This window comes from Somniosus microcephalus, chromosome 6 (genome assembly GCF_052327205.1).
Source record: "Somniosus microcephalus isolate GS21.2 chromosome 6, FLI_Smic_1.0, whole genome shotgun sequence".
Lineage (NCBI taxonomy): Eukaryota > Metazoa > Chordata > Chondrichthyes > Squaliformes > Somniosidae > Somniosus > Somniosus microcephalus.
In genome coordinates this window covers 90,128,473-90,148,370 of record NC_140992.1, presented here as the reverse complement: position 1 = coordinate 90,148,370, position 19,898 = coordinate 90,128,473, and the positions used below count along the sequence as shown (strand labels likewise).

The window sequence follows — 19,898 nt, the reverse complement described above, 5'->3', positions numbered from 1 at the left end:
CAGGCTCTCAGCAGGAGGCCACATCCGGCGAGGACCTTTAGGAAGCAATTCTCTTACCTTAACTTCAGTGATGACCAGTACTTGAGATGTCTTCACTTCACTAAAGAGGTCATGACTAAAATCTGCCAACGGCTGCAGTCAAAACTGCAACCTCAAAGCAGGGCAAGGATCATATAGCCTGTGGCCATCAAGGTGATGGTGACTCTTAACTTTTATGCTGGAGATAAGCAACTTCTTGCAGTTTGCAGTACACTGCTGCATAAGGGAGGTCACTGAGACTCTCTATACAAAGAGAGACAGATTCATCTCATTTCCTCTCGCCAGAGACAAGCAGGCGGAGCAAGCACAAAGTTTTGCATGGATTGCAGGTTTCCCATGGTGCAGGGTGCCATTGACTACAAGCACATTGCTTTGAGTATGCCTCATGTCAACTCTGCCATTTTCATTAACCGAAAGGGATTCCATTCCCTCAATGTGCAGCTGGTGTGCAACCTTGTTAACAGAGCATTAAGAACTATTTTCAGCTCACCTTTAGAGTTTACCAGGTTGCCCATGGGGTCCATGCTGCTCGGGGATCATGTCTGTTAAGCAGGTCAGGAGTGGAATGGACATAGAATCATCTCATTATTTGACAGCTACAAATGTGCTATAAAAGCTCCCATCTCACAGCTATTCACTTTCCAAGCTCAGAAGCTGTTGCTTACTGCATTTGGAAGACAGATTGAGCTTTATGCAGGTTACAAGTGTTTGGAGCAAACTCTGTATCCAGTGTCACCTCATTGGAACAACCTCTCTCACCATTGACAGCTCGCTTCTGTCATTTCTATTTCACCTGTCATCTATTACATTAGCATCGGTGCCCTTGAAACTATCTCACCTTGGTCCTCAGAATCCCACCATGATCAGCCCCAACACCAGCAGCATCAGGCACACCAGCAGCACCAACAACAACACCAACCTTCTCTGTAATCAACTGATGCTGCACAGGATACAGGGCATCAGCCAGGGATGGCCTCACCATGGCCAGATTTACTTCACCTGGCACTGTACACCCTGGCTGCAACATGATGCGCCAGGTTGGCACCACACCAACACCATAATGCATCCCTACAATGCTCAAGCCGTTCCTTTCACACTCATCACCATTGCGGGGGGTACCGTTATGTCTCACCATTCACTGCAACTCACTAAACCACTTCCAAAGATGCACACAAATCTGTCCAAGAATGCAAAGCTTTCAAAGTAAAGGTTTCAATGTTTGACACCATATAAACAGAAACTTTATATGAACATTGCATAAAACATCCAAGTGCCTACTCTTGTGTGTTGTTAGTTGGTATGATTGCACTATGAATAGGGTGAGGGTGAGGGGTGGCTAGTGAGATGGGAACGTGATAACGTAGATAGAGAGGGATGGTTGGAGGTGCAAGGTAAGCTGGTCTGAGTAAGGATGTGCAGGAGTAGGGTAGGGAAGGCAGAGTGATGGGGATGTGATGAGTGACACAGCAGGATGAGGTTGAGTATGGCTTTGCACTAACTGTTTGCAATCTACTGAGATCATTGAAAGGTTTGCGCCACTGCAGCCTGGTCCTCCTGATGACATCCCTACTTGTATCTTCCTGTGCATTGTGCAACTAGGCTGCGTTGGTCTCCTGGGGAGGTCTCTTCCACCCATTGGAAGGGAAGAGAACCTCCCTGCGTGTTGTGAGGGAGTCTTGGGAGAGCCTGGGTGCAGCCATGCACCTGTGTGCAGTGCTTGTCAGTGTTTGCAGCACCTCAATTCTGTAGAACACTGACAGCACAAATGTCAAAATCAATTTGCACATGGTCCTTTTAAGGAAACCGGCTGATGACACATCATCAAATGACGTCATCAGACCCGCTTCCTTCAATTGACCAGCAAACGCGCTAGGCAGGCTTAACAAGCCCAATCAGGGGAAATTCATTTAGGACAGCTGGCTGGAGCCAGCAGCGAAGCCAGGACCCACCACTGATGTTACCTGCCACGGACCCGCCAAGGTTGGTAAAATCCAGCCCTTTGTCTATCCTAGTGCTCCTACGAGGTACTTCCCCAGTGGCTGCAGCATAGGTGTTGGAAAGCTGCTGTGCTTCAATTGAGGAGACTGCAGATGGCCTTGGAGGGCGACCTAGAAGGCTCGGCTTCAAACTGCTCCATCTCGATCTGGGCTGCAGCAGTCTGGGCTGACTGGCTGACAGGCAACAGCAAGGGCACTGGCGGATTGGCAGGGCTGGGAGTAGGAATACTGTCATCCTGAGAGAGGACAGCAAGTTCGTGCTCCATGGAGCCACTAGCACTCTCCTGGGGCGGCACCTCAGCAATGCTACTGATCTGTTGGAGAACAGATTGCTGGACTGCTGTGAGGCCCTGGAAGCCTCTTTGAACAGTGGTATCCAGACCCATGAGTGCAGCATTCTGAGCTTCCACTGTAGCACTCAGATCTTTGATGGAAGCTACTTGAGCTGCAACGGAAGCTGTGATGCCGGCCATCAGATGCTGCATCATGGTGGGTTCCACAGGTATGCTGATGGACATGACCACCTGTTCTATGTTGGAAAGAATGGGCTCCAAGCTCTGCGCAAATCCCTGTGCCAAGTTGGTGCTGGACTCCTCCATGCTCCTTGACATTGAGCGCAGGCTTTCTGGCAGGCTTTTCAGTGCACCAAGCATTTGGTTATGTACACCCAGCAGCCTTCTACTGTAGCCTGGCCCTTCGAAGTCCTCATCTGACACTTCTGCAGCAGAACTAGTATGCGACCTCACTCTCTGAGCTGGCAACTGTGCTATCCTTTCCCCCTGCCCTGGCTCCTGCACACCTGTGACCAGTGTCTCACCATGTGCAGATCCCTCCTCTATCCCAGCCTCTAAACTACGCACGGTGTCAGTAGCTGAGCTGGTGGCTGTGACTCTAAGATTGAGTGACGGTGTCTGTTTAACTTCACTGTCTTCTTCCTCTTCCTCCACTGACTAGGCAGGTTCCAGTTCTTTGGTATCTGAAATGAGAAATGGACAAGTGTTGGGTTGTGGTAGGGGGAGAGGAGAAAGTAAGAAGTGTGTGCTTACACCCTCTGCAGCTTCTCATTCAGAAGAGATTGAGATGAGTAAGAAGTGGGATGAGAGAAGGAGGATTAGGTATGCGGATAGCCTCGTCATCGACTGCTTCAGCACCGCCAGTGGCCACGGCTTGAAGTGATGCCCCTTCCTATGATGGCCAGTACTGTCTCCTCCATGGGTGTTAAAACACGCAGGCGCACTTGTCCTCCTCCAGTTCATTGCTGGTTCCTGCTGTTATAACCCACCTTCTCCTGCAAGAAAGAGGGAAGTGTGTCAGTGAGTGTCCTGCAATATGTTTGGGTGATGTGGCTGTCATGGTTGCATAGCTAACAATGTGTGCGAGCTGTGAGTTGTGGGTGCAAGGCTTGCAACAGTACTAAGTGTGTGAGGGTAAGGTAAAGCATATGATTTGAAGGATTGAGTACTGATAGATAGAGATTGTTGGTAGGTGGGTGATGGGGGTGTAGTGACTTGAGCAGTGGATGAGGTTAGTGGTGCAGTTGGTAGGATATGCCATTTGAAGATTGAACTCACTCACCTTGACAACTTGTGAGATCTTTAAACTTCTTTATGTGCTGCATCCATGTTCTTGGAGCAACACTCCTGACATTAACCCCTATCGCTACTTCTTCCCACTGTCTCCTGAGCATCTGTCTGGAGGGCCTCTTGCCCCCCCTGTGGATACAGGACATCTCTCCTTCTCCCCGCCTCTTCCACAAAGGCCTCCAGTGCAGTGTCTGAAAATCTTGGTACACGCTTTCTCGCATGTTCAGCCATTCCTCTGATTATCAGAGCACTGATTTAGGGGGAAAAATTGAGTCACGCCCCCTTTGGGGTGCTAACTTTGCCAGGGAACTACTTTTAAAGCCCCAAAGAAATTGGCGCCCCCACGGCCGAAATTCATTGGTAGTGCCCCAAGAGGGAAGTGGGGCACGACTGGAAGCACCCCACCTCCCTCTTGGGGCGCTGCGAGGGAATATTGCGGTGCCGTGGCACTGCGGCACATCACACCGTGGTACTGCAGGCCTTCCTCCCCTTCTTAAAGGGGAGGGGATTTGCGCAGCGTGACCTGGGGCCCAGCTGAGCCACCAGGAATTGGAGTGCCAGCAAAAGAGCCCGGCACTCAAGAGAAGTGCCAGGCTCATGGAGCACAGCTGGCATTCCGCGGGGGAGCTGGTCAGGAGGCCAGGGACGGCAACGGGGGCAGGTGCTGGCAGGTGGCCAGCAACAAAAATGGCCGCCTGGCATCTTGCCATAAATTAGCACCATCCCGGCCGCAGGTAGACCCCCCTGACCCCGTCGGACATAGCGCCCGGTGGTAAGTCAGAGGGTGCTACCGGAGGTCATGGCCGGGGTATGAGCGGGGTGCTGTGCACGGCGATGACATCATCGCTAGCGGCGCTAACAGTTACCACCGCCGCTAACTTCCCGCTCAATTTTTCCAGAGGCGTTGGCGGTGCCGCGCCCAGGCGCTAGTTGCTTTGTGCCCCGTTACTAATGGGAGGCGCAAAGCAACTGAATTATTCCCCCTTAGTTTTCAAATGACTCCCACCAATTCTTGCAACCAAAGTGCACCTTCCCTTTAAGAGGAGCAGGCTGCCTTTAAGTAGCACTAGCCACTTGTGATATTGGGCCCCCTGCTGATGCATGAAGCCATTGAACGTAGCAATCATGTAAAGCAGCAGGCAGCACAAATTTACCGTGCTGCCTGAAAGTCAATGAACAAGCCCGGGGTAATCACATACCGTGATCCCCACACCCATTTTTGGGGGTTAGCCAATTTGTCCTCCACCCCCCCATGTTTAACTAGGTCACCGCACTATCCAACTTCACATGGGAAGCATGGCCACTTTGGTGAGGTACTGCAGAGCTGCAAACTTCTGGAGAGAAGGGGTAAGGGGAAAACATTGGAGGAGAAAAAGATAATTTCCATAGCACCAGGGGCTGGATTTTATGAATGGAGAGGTGTTGGAAGTGGGACTGCTGCTTGCTGGGTTTCAGTCCTACCTCCATCAGCTTCTGGCCAACCAGCGGGATTTTCCCCTGATTAACCTTGTTAAGCCCGCCTGGCGGGCTCAGCAGGCCAATTAGCGGGAAGTCAGGGACAGAGCACATCAAAGTATGACATGTCATCTGTCAAGAATTTTTGAAAGAAGAAATGTCATCGTTTGACAGCTCTGTGAAGCTGTCAAATACTGACATTCTGTGAAGTTTGATGAGTCCTTGTGTTCAGGACTCATCAAACCTTTCTACTTTGCAGAAATCAGCTGGCTGTTGTATCGGAGGATGCAACAGCCAGTCTGTGATCACTACAATGGAGATGTCGGGGACTCTGGCTCCACAGTGGCTGAAGGCTGTAGGTAGAAACAAAGGTAAGTTAACATTTTTTAACACTTTACACTCACCTCACATACTTACCACTCCACACTTGCACCCATCACTCACCTCTACATCGCACGTTCAGACCCCTCCGACCCCCGCATACCTCCTACTTGCCTCCTGCACCCCGGCAGGGTTCCCCCAGGTAGGGAAGCCCGCACTTTAGGATGAAAAATGGGGATAATCCAATTTTCTGCCTGTTAACTACCGGGACCCAGGGCAGGATGGCTTCCCGCCTCCTGGCAAGAGGGCACGGAGGCGGGTTGGGGACGGGTTTGCCACCCGCCCCCTATTTCTGCCACTTTCCCGGCAGTCCTGCCTCCATACCCGCCTTCTCGGGGCTGAGAATATCCAACCACTGGTGTCGAAGTTGTATTTTTCATCTTTACTGAATTCTGCAAATAAACATGAATAAGTATTCCAGTTAGATTAAAGTAAGTTCACTTAATTACACTTTCTCCACCTCCTTACACAAAGTTACTTTTTCTGCATATAAATAAATTATCCACTTTTCTGTGAGAAGCAGTAATAACTATTTGCACTCCGACAATTCAATTCTACCAGTATAACTCATTGGCCTAGAAATTCAGTAGGCTTTGCGCCCACTTTTTGCCCAAAGAGGGTTTCTGCGCCAGTGTAAGAGGGTGCGCTGATATTCAGCGCTGCGGTAATGGCGGCGGTAGCCGGTAGCGCTGCACCGACACCGAGACATCATCGGTGTGCGCAGTGCCCCGGTACCGCCCCGCTTCCGGCCCAAACCCCATATTTAGTTGCGGCCGCCTCTTCTGCAGCGGCTGCAAACAGCGTTTGAAAAACGGAGCCGTACTGCTGCGCTACTGGGGCGCTTTAAGGTGGAGGTGCGGTCGGCCGCTTTTTCGGCAGCCGCCTGCCTGCACCTCCCTCCCCGGCCTCCTACACCACCCCCCCCCGCGGCATTGGTGGCTGATTCCCGCGCGCCCGGCACTTCTCCGTGGTGCCGGGCTCATTTGCCGGCAGAATCCAGCGGCGATCTCACGGCTGCAGGCAGCTCCTCCTTAAGAGAAGGAGGAGGCCTGCAGTACCCCAGCCTGCCGCACCACATCGGGTGGCGCAGCGGCAGCTGGAGCGCTGAAATTCACTTTCAGCGCCCCAAGCGGAGGCGGACACACCCTGGAACAGCGCCCGGTTCCGACTTGGGGCGCTAAAAGTGAATTTCTGGCGGGCGCAACTGGCTCCGCGCGCAGCGCTAACTTTTGGGCGTTAGCCTGCTGGCGGGCCTTAACTGAATTTCTAGGCCATTGTTTTATAAGGGTTCAAACTGTTTAGCAGCATTATTCTTTGATAAAATGTTTAAAAAGTGACTAAATTATATATGTATATTATACTACACACTAAAGGGCAAATTTGCTTTCCTAAACTAATTTAATATATTTACACAATAGCAGCTAAGTATAGCTTTTAAAGCAAATTTTCAGATACGCTGAAAATGAATGATGTAAATTAGAATGTTACCACATAGTACCAATACGCAACCTATGACACCAGTTTGATACTGTTAAGAAATCACATTTGAAGATGATTATTCGAGGTGATAAATGTATTCCTAACCTAGCAACCATAATCAATTTTTGAAAAATTGCAGCATATTAAATTGGTATTTGTTGATTCAATCAGTTAATTAATTAATGTAGATTTTTGAACATGTTGTATGTGAAGTATAACATTTGTACATATTGTATTCAAAACTCCATGCAGTCATAAGTGGGTGAACAAAGTCCTCTATATGAGTGAATGTTGGGTTTTATTGCAGTCACCCATATTAGTCTAAACTTTTTCTCAGTAACATTTTATTTGCTTTTTTTATGTACCATCTTAATTATTTAAAGTTTGCAACAAATATTGAGCAATGCAGAAAACAATGTAATGTTTAGTACACAGGTTTAAAATTCAATTGAATGACTAGAGATGGGTCTATTCATTTTAATTGCTATTGATTAAAATAGCTGGCAAATCATGTATTTTTAGTATATGTAGGCACTGTTGATTGAAGCGTGCTGTGGTATTTGTTTTCAAGGTTGCAGTGGATGTAAATGAATAGTCCTAATTCCATTCTTCCTGAATAAACTGTGTAAACAGGTCATTATTCATGGGCGTTGAACAGTAATCTCATTCGTCGTGGCCTCATTTACACAGTGTGTAAAATGAAAAAGAGGAAGGGACAAATGGGGTATCAATAGTATAACCAGCCTTATCTGTGACTCACTGACCACGCTGGTGTAGTGGAAAAGGCCCAATTAACTCTTTTCCCTGCCTCCCCCTTCCTGTTATTGAGTGTCTAGAGCTTTGCCTTCTCAATGTTCTTTGTACAGCCAAAGAGTGTAGGAGTCACGAGAGACGGGTTATTCATTCATCATTTCAATTATTTTACTTCCTTATCCGCATTCTTCCCCTTAATAAAGGAAACGTATTTTATAATTGTGCATCTTAATTTAATTATTAAAATATTGGGTAAAAAGGACATCTGATTCAAATAATGAAAAGGATTCTGTAAACTTCTATGACTCTGTTTAAGTTTATGATCCTTTCAAGAAGTATTACTTTATTACATAAAATTAATGTTTTAATAATGTTCACTGTAGTGTGATGATAAATTTAATTTTGAATTAAGGGATGTAACCTGTCACCCCTGATCCTCTCTAACTTTTACCGCTGCACAATAGAGAGCATCCTGACAAACTGTATCACAGTATGATATGGCAGCTGTAGCTACTATGACCGGAAAGCCCTGCAGCGGGTAGTCAAAACTGCCCAACGCATTACCGGCACCCGGCTACTGACCATAGAGCACATATACCAGAAACGCTGTTTACGGAGGTCACGGTCCATCATCAAAGACCCTACTCACCCCAGCCACAGTCTGTTCGCCCTCCTGCCATCTGGGAGATGCTACAGATGCATTCGCACCCGTACGACCAGATTTAGGAACAGCTTCTTTCCCAGGGCTGTCATCCTACTGAACTCCACAAATAAACTCTAAAGCCTGCACATCTGCCAATGCACTTTATTATGGTTATGTTTATGTTAATCCAAATGTATGTTGAATGTTTAAATGTCTTAATCTAAATGTACACTCTCGGGAGCCGCAAGCCTACATTTCGTTGTACTGCACTTGTGCACTAACAATGACAATAAAAGTTGATTTGATTTGATTTGATTTGATTTGATTCTGATGGTCTAGTAGCTGGTTGAATGACTTTATTTCAAAGGGATTGTGACTAAAGGGCAGCTACAGAATTAAGAAGAATAAAGAAAGAACTTGCATTTATATAGTGCCTTTCATGACCCCAGGATGTCCTAAAGTGCTTTACAGCCAATTAAGTACTTTTGAAGAGTAGTCACTGTTGTAATATATGAAACCTGGCAGCCAATTTCTGCACAGTAAGGTTCCACAAACAGCAATGACATAAATGACCATATAATCTATTTTAGTGATGTTGGTTGAGGGATAAATATTGGCCAGGACACTGGCGCAAACTCCCCTGCTGTTCTTCGAAATATTGCTATGGGATCTTTTACGTGCATCTGAGAGGGCAGACAAGGCCTCGGTTTAATGTCTCATCTGAAAGAGGTTAGAATTAGATGGTCAGTACTGCTTGGAACACAGTGGTCTTTAACTGAAGCCAGAGAAGTGTTGTCTTAGGATGGTAACAGGCCAGAGTTCAATAGTAGAGATGTGGGAATGGCTGAATTTAGTGGAATTCTGCTTGACTTGCTTTGGAGATCAGGGAGTATTTAAACAGAGCTTCCTCTCAGAACATTACATGTATGGGACAGGGACCATGTAGGGGTAGATATATATACTCTATATGGAAGAGAGCAAGTTTGATGGTTCAAATGACCTTTTCTCACTTCATTGCTTTCTTATAATCTCTTTCGATTTTTTAGCTGTACAGCTTTGATCTGGAATGTAACATTAAATTACTATTCTTGAAATACAGCAGTGACTACACTTCAAAAGTATTTCATTGGCTATAAAGTGCTTTGAGATGCCCTGAGGTCATGAAAGGCGTTATATAAATGCAAGTTCTTTCTTGGTAATCAATTAGCTAATCAGTGCTCATCTGCTGTGTAGGTAAAGCCAGAATGGAGTAAGAGGCTATGAATTATACAAAAATTCCAGTGTCCAGAAACTCAGTTATCAATGCATGTTTTGTGACTTGTTTATTTAAATGCTCACTTAACCCATTAAGATTTGATTGAAGTTTTAACTTAGGAATGCTCCACTGCTCTACTCTCCTAATTATTTCTACCCTTTAAAAGCTGAACTGCTCCAGTCCCCTTGTTGTGGATGATTGAAATTTCCAAATTATGAGTGTGATTTATTTATTTTCTGATTTTGTTTTCTCATCAAAGTCTTTCGCTGTCTGTTTCAGTTATGCTTCGGTTGATGATTGCTTACTTAAACTCTGCATTCACCTTTTTTATCTTAAATTTTGATAGACCTGTTTCAACATTCAGGGAATATTGTAACTGCTGATGGCCTGAAGTTTATTCATATTTCAATTCTTCCCCATTTGCCAACCTTTTAGAGAAATTCATCAAACAATCTAGTAGCATTTTTATTTATTATTTCTGCATAATTTAGTTATGTTGTATAGGTTTCTTTTCAGTTCCTCCGTCTGTTTTGTGTTCTCAGTTTATCTTTGATCTCTCGTGTAGGCTTTCTTTGTAGCATACAGTCTACTTAATCCACTATAATTATGTGATTAAGGAGTTGTGCAGCTTCCCCTATGGGTCACCTACAAAAACCCATTATTTAGAGATATATAGAACTCTAAATTGAGTACAAGTGAAAATAAATGTTAATTCACTTGGACTTTTTTATTGTGAGTCCTGATTTATTTTTTTACAGTTAACAAGTGGGAAGTGACAGCGTTTGTGTGCCAGTGTTTTTACTTCTTGGAGAAATATTCAAGCTACATCGCTTTGTGTGATAAAACCACTACAGTGTAAATGCTCCCTGAAGTGGCTACGAATGCAGCTTTGTGAATTGCTTGATTTTGTTTCCATAAGCATTTCCATCTGACTGGTCAAGCTGTACAACAAAAAGTTCATGTGCCTTGAAATTAGACTTTGAATATTGGCCCAGAAATTCATGTCGGGGGCTTCCCGCGGGTGCAAGCCCCCGACCTACACTTACATAGCGCGCCGACAGTTGAGGCCTGGGCCTGCGTGGATTTCCTGTCTATGGCCCGTTCCAGCTCCCGGTGCGCTGTGCTTGCGTGATCCAGCGGCGTACTTAGTGCGATGCGTCGGCTGGGATCACGTGAGCACTGGGCAACCAATCGGAGGAGGGAAAAGTCCATTCATGAGTTTGACAGAAGAACTGTTAAACTCATGAAAACTCCGGGTGCCCAAAACAGTACATAAACTTAAAATAAATTTTTTAAAAACATCACACTATTTAAATCAACTATAAATAACATTAAATAACCATTTTAAACAATTTAAATTTTTTGAAAAAAATAATTTTAGAAAAAATCGGATCTAAAAATACACTTACCTTACTGTAAAGTATTTAAAAATAATAAACCTGTGGAAAAAATGTTCTAATTTTAATTAATTGACCACTTAGCTTTTAAAATGAAGTCCTTACGTCTGCTTTTTTAATGTGTAAAAAGCGGAGGCCTTCACGCACGGGCAAACCTGTCAAAGAAAAGGAAGTTCAACGCGCTTGCGCTGCCTCATATGTCGCACGCGTTTCACCTCTTAACCCCTGCTTTCAGGGGACCGGAAGTGCCGTTTTCCCGCGCATGCGCTGTGCATGCAAGAAACCAACACTTCCATCGGGTCCACGCGTGGGTACCCCGTGCGTACTCACGCGTTGGGACCCGAATTACTGGGCCATTGTCTTCTGAAATTCCTGTTTAAAATTAATGGGTTAGCACTTCTGTGAAAAGAGCAGACAAAGGCATTTCAATACAACTGCATTTAGTGTTTGTGTGCTAATATTCTAAGAGCCTAATTTCAAGGCGTGTGTATGCTTATATTACACAAAAACCATTAACAGGCAAAACATAGGAACAGAGGAACAGGAGTAGGCCATTCAGCCCCTCGAGCCTGTTCCACCATTCAATGAGATCATGGCTGATCTGAGACATAACTCCATATACCCGACTTTGGCCCATATCCCTTAATACTTTTCGTTAACAGAAAGCTATCAATCTCCGATTTAAAATTAACAATTGATCTAGCATCAATTGCCATTTGTGGAAGAGAGTTCCAAACTTCTACCACCTTTGTGTGTAGAAATGTTTCCTAATTACACTCCTAAAAGGTCTGGCTCTAATTTTTAGACTATGCCCCCTAGTCCTAGAATCCCCAACCAGCGGAAATAGTTTCTCTCTATCTATCTTATCTGTTCCCCTTAATATCTTGAAAACTTTGATCAGATCACCCATTAACCTTCTAAAATCTAGGGAATACAACCCTAATTTGTGTAATCTCTCCTCATAAATTAACCCTTGAGGTCCGGGTATCATTCTGGTAAACCTACGCTGCACTCCCTCCAAGGCCAGTATATCCTTGTGGTGGTGCCCAGAACTGCTCACAGTACTCCAGGTGTGGTCTAACCAGGGTTTTGTATAGCTGCAGCATAACTTTTATCCCCTTGTATTTTAGTCTTCTAGATATAAAGACCAGCATTCCATTAGTCTTTTTGATTATTTTCTGTACCTGTTCATGACATTTTAATGATCTCTGTAGCTGGACTCCCAAATCTCTTTGGACCTCCTGTTGAGATACCGCGGCAAACGTGGGAGTCGAGACAGAGCTATTGAAAACACAACTGCTTTATTCTGACCACATGGCAAACAGGAACTAGAAAAGCCCGCACATCCACTTAAATACTTCCCAGACAGGAAGTGCTCCCGGCAGCCTGTCCCTGCGGGAAACAAGTTGCTGGAGGAAAGCACCCCCGGCTGGGGGCTTCTGCTTAGACTGTCTGTGCCGCCGTGAGCGGATTATGTCCAGTGGTGGCGTGTCGCCACAGAGCTCCCCCCAGAATCCGCTTAGGAGGAGTGGACGAGTCGTGACGGTGGTCTAATGGTTCTGCCGCAGTGGCTCTGAGTGGTCGCCGGTCTGGTTGGTTGGGTCGGGCAGTTCGCCGCCGGCTGTGCTGGCTTGCCGGGGGGACGGCCTCTGGCTGGAGGCTGGGCCACGGGGACCTGTTCCCCTGGTTCTGTGTGTGCTGGTTTGAGCCGGTCGATGGAGACTGTCTCGACCCTGTCGCCGAGTCGCAGCTTGAATACCTTGTCCCCGGTTTGTAGTACCTCGTACGGACCATCGTACGGGGGTCGCAGGGGCCCGCGGTTCGCGTCGTGTCGCACGAAGACGAAGCGCGCCTGCTGTAAATTTGGCGGGACGTGAGGTGTGAGTTCGCCGTGTCGGTTGACCGGAAGTGGGGCGAACTGCTGAGCGGAAGAGAAAGAGTCGAGCCGCTGCTGTTCGGCCGACCAAGACTTGGTAGGCTCCGGAAGGAATTCGCCTGGGACGCGCAGCGGTTGTCCGTAGACTAACTCCGCTGCCGAGGACTGGAGGTCTTCCTTGACCGCGGTGCGTAGGCCGAGTAGCACCCACGGTAGGCGGTCAGTCCAGGTACTGTCCTGCAGGCCGGCGTGGAGTGAGGCCTTGAGTGACCTGTGGAAGCGTTCACAAAGTCCGTTGGCCTGCGGGTGGTACGCCGTGGTGCGGTGGAGCGTCTCCCCGAGGTTGCGTGCTGTGGCCGTCCAGAGTTCGGAGGTGAACTGGGCGCCTCTGTCGGAGGTTATGTCGGCTGGTACGCCGAACCTCGCAACCCAGGTGTTAACGAACGCCCTGGCGATGTCGGCTGTGGTGGTGGAGGTCAGCGGCACTGCCTCAGGCCAGCGTGTGTAGCGGTCGACCATCGTGAGGAGATAGGTTTGGCCTTGCGAAGGCGGCAGGGGACCGACGATGTCGACGTGTACGTGGTCGAAGCGGCGGCTGGGTACCTCGAAGTCTCCCAGGGGTGCTTTGGTGTGCAGCTGTACCTTAGCCCGTTGGCAGGCGAGGCAGGAGGAGGCCCAAGTCCGAACATCTCTGCTAAGGCCGCGCCAGATGAAGCGCTTGGAGAGGAGTTTGACGGATGCGCGGGAACCCGGGTGAGAGAGCCCGTGGAGCGCGTCGAAGACGCGGCGGCGCCAGGTCTCAGGGACGACCGGCCTGGGTTGGCCGAGTGAGACGTCGCACGTGACTGCCGTGGCTTCGGGCCCGTGCGCGACCTTGGCTAGGCGTAGCCCTGGCAGGCTGGTAGCCGCCGAGAGGAGGTCTGGGTCCGTGAGCTGGGCCGCTGCTAGTTGTGCGTAGTCGACCGCGAGGTGATTCGCACAGACGGCGGGACGGGAAAGGCAGTCGGCGACCACGTTGTCTCTACCGGAGACGTGCTGAATGTCCGTAGTAAACTCGGAGACGGCCGCAAGCTGGCGTTGCTGCCTAGCGGACCAGGGTTCGGTGTGCTTGGCCATCGCGTATGTGAGTGGCTTGTGGTCCACATACGCGGTGAAGGGGCGGCCTTCCAGGAGGAACCTGAAATGGCGGACCGACAGGTGGAGTGCGAGAAGCTCGCGGTCGAAAGTGGAGTATTTGACCTCCGGGGGGCGCAGTTGGCGGCTGTAGAAGGCAAGTGGCTGCCACGCGCCATTGACCCACTGCTCGAACACGGCCCCGACCGCGTGGTCGGAGGCGTCGGTGGTGAGCGCGACCCGGGCATCAGCCCTCGGGTGCGCGAGCAGAGTGGCGTCGGCGAGCGCGTTTTTGGTGGCGTCGAAGGCGGCTGCCGTGTCAGTGGTCCAGGCTACGTCCATCTTGCCGGATTTTCCTTGGAGGGAGTCGTATAGGGGCTTCATAAGGGCTGCGGCTCTGGGGATGAACCTGTTGTAGAAGTTCACCATCCTGAGGAACTCCTGGAGGCCCTTGATGGTTGTGGGGCGGGGGAATTGCTGGACGGCCTGCACCTTGTTGGGCAGGGGGACGGCCCCAGCAGGGGTGATGTGGTGACCGAGAAAATCGATCTCGGTTAGGCCGAATTGGCACTTCGCCGGGCTGAGGATGAGCCCGTGTTGGGCTAGGCGCCCGAACAGGATGCGAAGGTGTTCGAGGTGTTCCTGTTTGGAGGAGCTGGCCACGAGAATGTCGTCTAGATAAACGAATAGGAAGTTCAGGTCCCGGAGGACTGAGTCCATAAGGCGCTGGAAAGCCTGTGCTGCATTCTTGAGGCCGAAGGGCATCCTCAGGAACTCGAACAGGCCGAATGGGGTGATGACGGACGTTTTGGGGATGTCCGCGGGGTGTACGGGGACTTGGTGGTAACCGCGCACCAGGTCGACTTTGGAAAAGACGGTTCGTCCGGCCAGTCGGACCGAGAAGTCCTGGATGTGTGGCACCGGGTTCCGATCGGGGGTGGTGGCGTCGTTGAGGCGGCGGTAGTCCCCGCAAGGGCGCCAGCCTCCGCCGGGCTTGGGGGCGATGTGGAGGGGCGAGGCCCAATAGCTGGTGGAGGGGCGAGGCCCAAGGGCTGCTGGAGCGGCGGATGATGCCGAGTTGTTCCATGTTGGTAAACTCGGCCCGCGCGATTTCCAGCTTGGCCGGGTTGAGTCTGCGGGCGTGGGCAGAAACTGGGGGGCCGGTGGTGGGGATATAGTGTTCCACACCGTGCTTGGCGGCTTTGGCCGAAAAGGTCGGGTTAGTGAGGGCGGGAAACTCAGCTAGGAGTGCCGAGTAGTCGTCCGTGGCTCTGGCGAGGCAGTAGGTCGTCGGGCCGGCCGAACGGGCCGGTGTAAAGGCGCCGGGGATGGGGGCCATAGTGTTGATGTCGACGAGGCGGTGCCTCGGAATGTCGACAAGGAGGCCGTGGGCGCGTAGGAAGTCGGCGCCAATGAGTGGGCAGAGGACCTTGGCTGTCAGGAACTCCCAGCGGTAGCGGCGGCCCGCGAGGTCGAGCGTGACCATGCGGGTGCCATATGTGCGGATTTCAGAGCCGTTGGCTGCAGCCAGTGTGATACCCCGTGTGCCGCGTTGGATCTCGAGGGTGGAGGCGGGGGTGATGCTGTGCTGGGCCCCTGTGTTGCACAGAAATCGGCGGTTGGTTCTGTCGTCAGTGACGTACAGTAGGGGCTCCTTCTGCCCCGCGGCCATCGCGGGGGCCGGTGCGGGGGGGGTTTGAAGGAACACGGTGGTGTGCAGCGTTGAGCCCTAGCGCCAAAACGGGTGTGGTAGTAGCAGTGACCCGGAGTGGTAGGGCGGTCGGGCCTAGCGGCCCGGGAAGACCGCGTGGTCGTTGCCGTGAGGTCAGGCGCGACGTCGCGAGCGGCCTGTGCAGAGAGCAGCCGGTCGGCCTTTTCGGCTATCTCATTCAGGTCCGTGGAGTCAGACTCCACAAGGAGCGGGCGGATGCTGGCGGGGAGCTGCCGAATGAAAAGCGTGCGAAAAAGGGCGCCGGGATTTTTGTCGTCGGAGAGGGACAGCATGTGGGAAAGCAGGTCTGATGGTGAAGCGTCACCAAGGCCGGGGAGGTCCAGGAGTTGGCAGTGGCGCTGGTAAGAGGACGTTTGAAATTTTTTAAGTAGCGCAGCCTTCAGATGCTCGTACTTGCCCTCCGTTGGTGGATTCTGCAGCGCTGCCCAAACCTTGGGGACTGTAGCTTAGGTGAGCGAGGCGACGAGGTAGTCGTACTTCGTGGCGTCGACTGTAATGCCTTTCAGCCGGAATCTGGACTCAGCTTGAACGAACCAGGCTTCGGCGAGGTTCTCCCAAAAGTCAGGTAATTTAACCGTGACTACGTTTGTATCCGCCATGCTAGCTTAGGATTCGTCCTGAGCGTCGGGGTCACCAGTGTTGAGATATCGCGGCAAACGTGGGAGTCGAGACAGAGCTATTGAAAACACAACTGCTTTATTCTGACCACATGGCAAACAGGAACTAGAAAAGCCCGCACATCCACTTAAATACTTCCCAGACAGGAAGTGCTCCCGGCAGCCTGTCCCTGCGGGAAACAAGTTGCTGGAGGAAAGGGCCCCCGGCTGGGGGCTTCTGCTTAGACTGTCTGTGCCGCCGTGAGCGGATTATGTCCAGTGGTGGCGTGTCGCCACACTCCACTGTTTTTAACTTTTCACCATTTAGAAAGTACCCTGTTATATCCTTTTTAGGTCCAAAGTTGATGACCTCACATTTGCTTACATTGAAATCCATTTTGCACATTCACTTAATCTATCCATATCCCTTTGTAATTTTATGCTTTCACCTACACCTATCTTTGTGTCATTGGCAAATTTGGATATATGACTTTCTATGCCATCATCTAAGTCATTAATAAATACTGTGAATAGTTGAGGCCCCAACACAGATTCCTGTGGGACACCACTAGTCACATCCTGCCAATTAGAGTACCTACCCATTATCCCTACTGCCTGTCTCCTGCCGCTCAGCCAATTTCCTAACCAGGTCAATAATTTGCCCTCAATTCTGTGGGCTTCTACCTTAGTTAACAGTCTCTTATGTGGGACTTTATCAAATGTCTTCTGGAAGTTCATATAAATAACATCCATAGACATTCCCCTGTCCACTACTTTAGTCACCTCTTCAAAAAATTCAATCAGGTTTGTTAGGCATGACCTACCTTTCACAAATCCATGCTGGCTCTCTCTGATCAACTGAAAGTTTTTCAGGTATTCAGTCACCCTATCCTTAATTATAGATGCTAGCAATTTCCCGACAACAGATGTTAGGCTAACTGGTCTATAGTTAGTTGGTTTCCCTCTCTCGCCATTCTTAAAAAGCGGAGTGACATGTGCAATTTTCCAATCTAAAGGAACGGTTCCTGAATCAAAAGAACTGTCGAAGATTACAGTTAGGGCATCTGCAATGTGCTCACCTACTTCCTTTAAACCCTGGGATGGAAACCATCTGGTTCTGGGGATTTGTCACTCTTTAGTGCCATTAATTTCTTCATTACTGTTATTCTACTTACGTTAATTTTATTGAGTCATTGTCCCCAATTCAATATTAGTTTCCTTGGGATTTCCAGCATGCTTCTACTGTAAATACTGATGCAAAGTAATTATTCAACATGTCCACCATTTCCTTATCATTGACAATATCACCGCTTTCAGTTTTTAAGGGGCCAACATTGCTCCTGACTACCCTCTTTTTCCTAATGTAACTGTAAAAATTCTGTGTGTTGATTTTGATATCCCTTGCAAGTTTCTTTTCATACTCCCTTTTTGTATCTCTTACTATCTGTTTTGTGACCCTTTGCTGTTCTTTGTATCTTTCCCATTCACCAGGATCTGTGCTATTTTTTTGCATTTTTGTATGCTTTTTCCTTTAGTTTAATGCTGTCCCTAAATTGGTTCTGTATCACATTAAATTCTTTTTTGACCATCCCCCACTGATCTTCTGTTGTTTTACCCATTAACAGATTTGCCCAGTTTACTGTGGACAGTCTCTGCCTCATCCCGCTGAAGTCGGCCATACCCAAATCTAGAATCTAAGGCCGCGATTTCTCCTACCTGGGCAGGTCCGTGGCGGGCAAGGTCAGTGGCAGCTCGCGAGCCCATTGCTGCCATCATCCCGCTGGAAGAAAAGATTTTTCAGTAACGGGGCTTGTTAAGCCTGCCCTGCACGTTACCCAGCCCAATTAAAAGGTGCAGTTCTGGTGATGTCAGCGCTGATGTGTTTGGTGCCGGTATATTTAAAGGGGCCATGGCCCCATTTGATCTCACTTCTGATTTTGACAGGTTAGAGTACTGACATTGCTTGTTTGTGTGGAACATGACTTCCCAGAGGCAGAGGGCTGCTCCTCACTTCAGCGATGACTCCCTCAATGTACCTGTGGAGGGAATTAAAGCACACAGGGAGGTTCTCTTCCCTGCCAGTGAGACCCCAGGAGACCAAGGCAGCCTGGTTGCAGATAGCAGAGGAGGTGACGAGCAGGTCTGTGGTGATGTGGACCTGGGTGCAGTGACACAAGTGCTTCAATGATCTTCTAAGATCAGGAAAAGTGAGTATTAAGCCACACTTACCTTCATGCTGCTGTGCCTCTCATCACATCCCATCACTCTGCCTTCCTAACCCTGCCTCTGCACATTCTTACTCACACCAACATACCTTGCACCTTCACCCAACCCTCTCTCTCTATCTACATTATCACATCCTCATCTTACTAAGCACCCTTCACACTCATCCTCCTCCTAATGCAATCATACCAACTAACAACACACAAGGAGGCAACTTGGTATTGCCACCCCACTCCATCATAGTCTCCCTCTAAAGATCTGACCCCTCCATTCCTTATATTCATTCCATCAGTCTCACTCAACCTTCTCTTCTTTCCCTCCTTGCAGGAAATGAGAGCCCACAATAAGAGGGAGAGGGAAAGAACGAGAAGAGGCCCTCAGCCGATGGCAATACTCACCAGTGCAGAGGAGGCTGCCCTGAACATTAGTGGAGCAGTGGACCAGCTGGAAGTGGGGGACGGAGAGAGGGGCTCATCAGAACAACATGGTGACAGAATCAGTTTCCATACTGCTACATGGCATTCATCAGTCACTCATATGTTGGCTGATGTCAAGAGAGAGTGAATGCTCATCGTGTGCATAATGGTATCTGTATGCAATCTACATATAATATATCTAACGGACCTCTTTACACTCCCACAGGTCCATCAAGAGCACCCCCCCCCCCCCCACTGTCCAGGAGGAAGAATGAGAGGACTCTGAGAGGGCTGCTCCTCACAGCCTCTGAGAGTGCAACGTCACCTCAAACAAGGCAAGCCAGCACCAGCGCAGATACATACACCTTGGTGGGGCCATCGCGAGATAGGGTAGTTGTCATCTGGTGTCTCACACAGCACACGTGAGCAAGAGCAGATGGTGGAGACAGGGACAGCAGTGGAGACTCCTCGTCGGAGGGCACAGGAGTCTCCTAGCTCTGCTCAGCTGCATGTAGACGCTGAGCTTCGGTGGCCATCCAGGAAGAGGGCGATCCGGAGCTGCAGGAACAAGTGCAGGAGGCTCTGATGGGTTTTGCGACTGCGGTGACTACAAGTGTTCAGAGAATGGAGGAGTCCATCTCAAACATGAGCACCACTGTGGCGCACACACTCGCGACTGTAGGTTCCTCCATGGATAGGATGGCCACCTACATGGAGGACCTAATGTGCCAGTCGCACAAGCACATGCTTTCTATTCAAATAGATGGGCATCTATGGAGGATAGTTGCGCATCTATGGAGAATAGAAACCAGAGGCTCATAGAAGTCCTCTCTAGGAGGAATGTCAGTATAGATGTAGGTCCTCATGGCCCCACTGATGTGCAGCAAGGTGCTCTCCAGCTACTTGCTAGCAGAGAAGTGCGGGTGGCCCATGAGAGGGATGATGATGGGAGGGGACATG

The 19,898-nt window shown here is 49.3% G+C and overlaps 1 pseudogene; it reads right to left on the bottom strand.

Annotated features, from left to right (window-relative positions):
- Positions 1 to 2,110: 2,110 nt before the first annotated feature.
- Positions 2,111 to 18,072, bottom strand: LOC147115870 (uncharacterized; annotated as a pseudogene).
- Between the last annotated feature and the right edge of the window lie 1,826 nt (positions 18,073 to 19,898).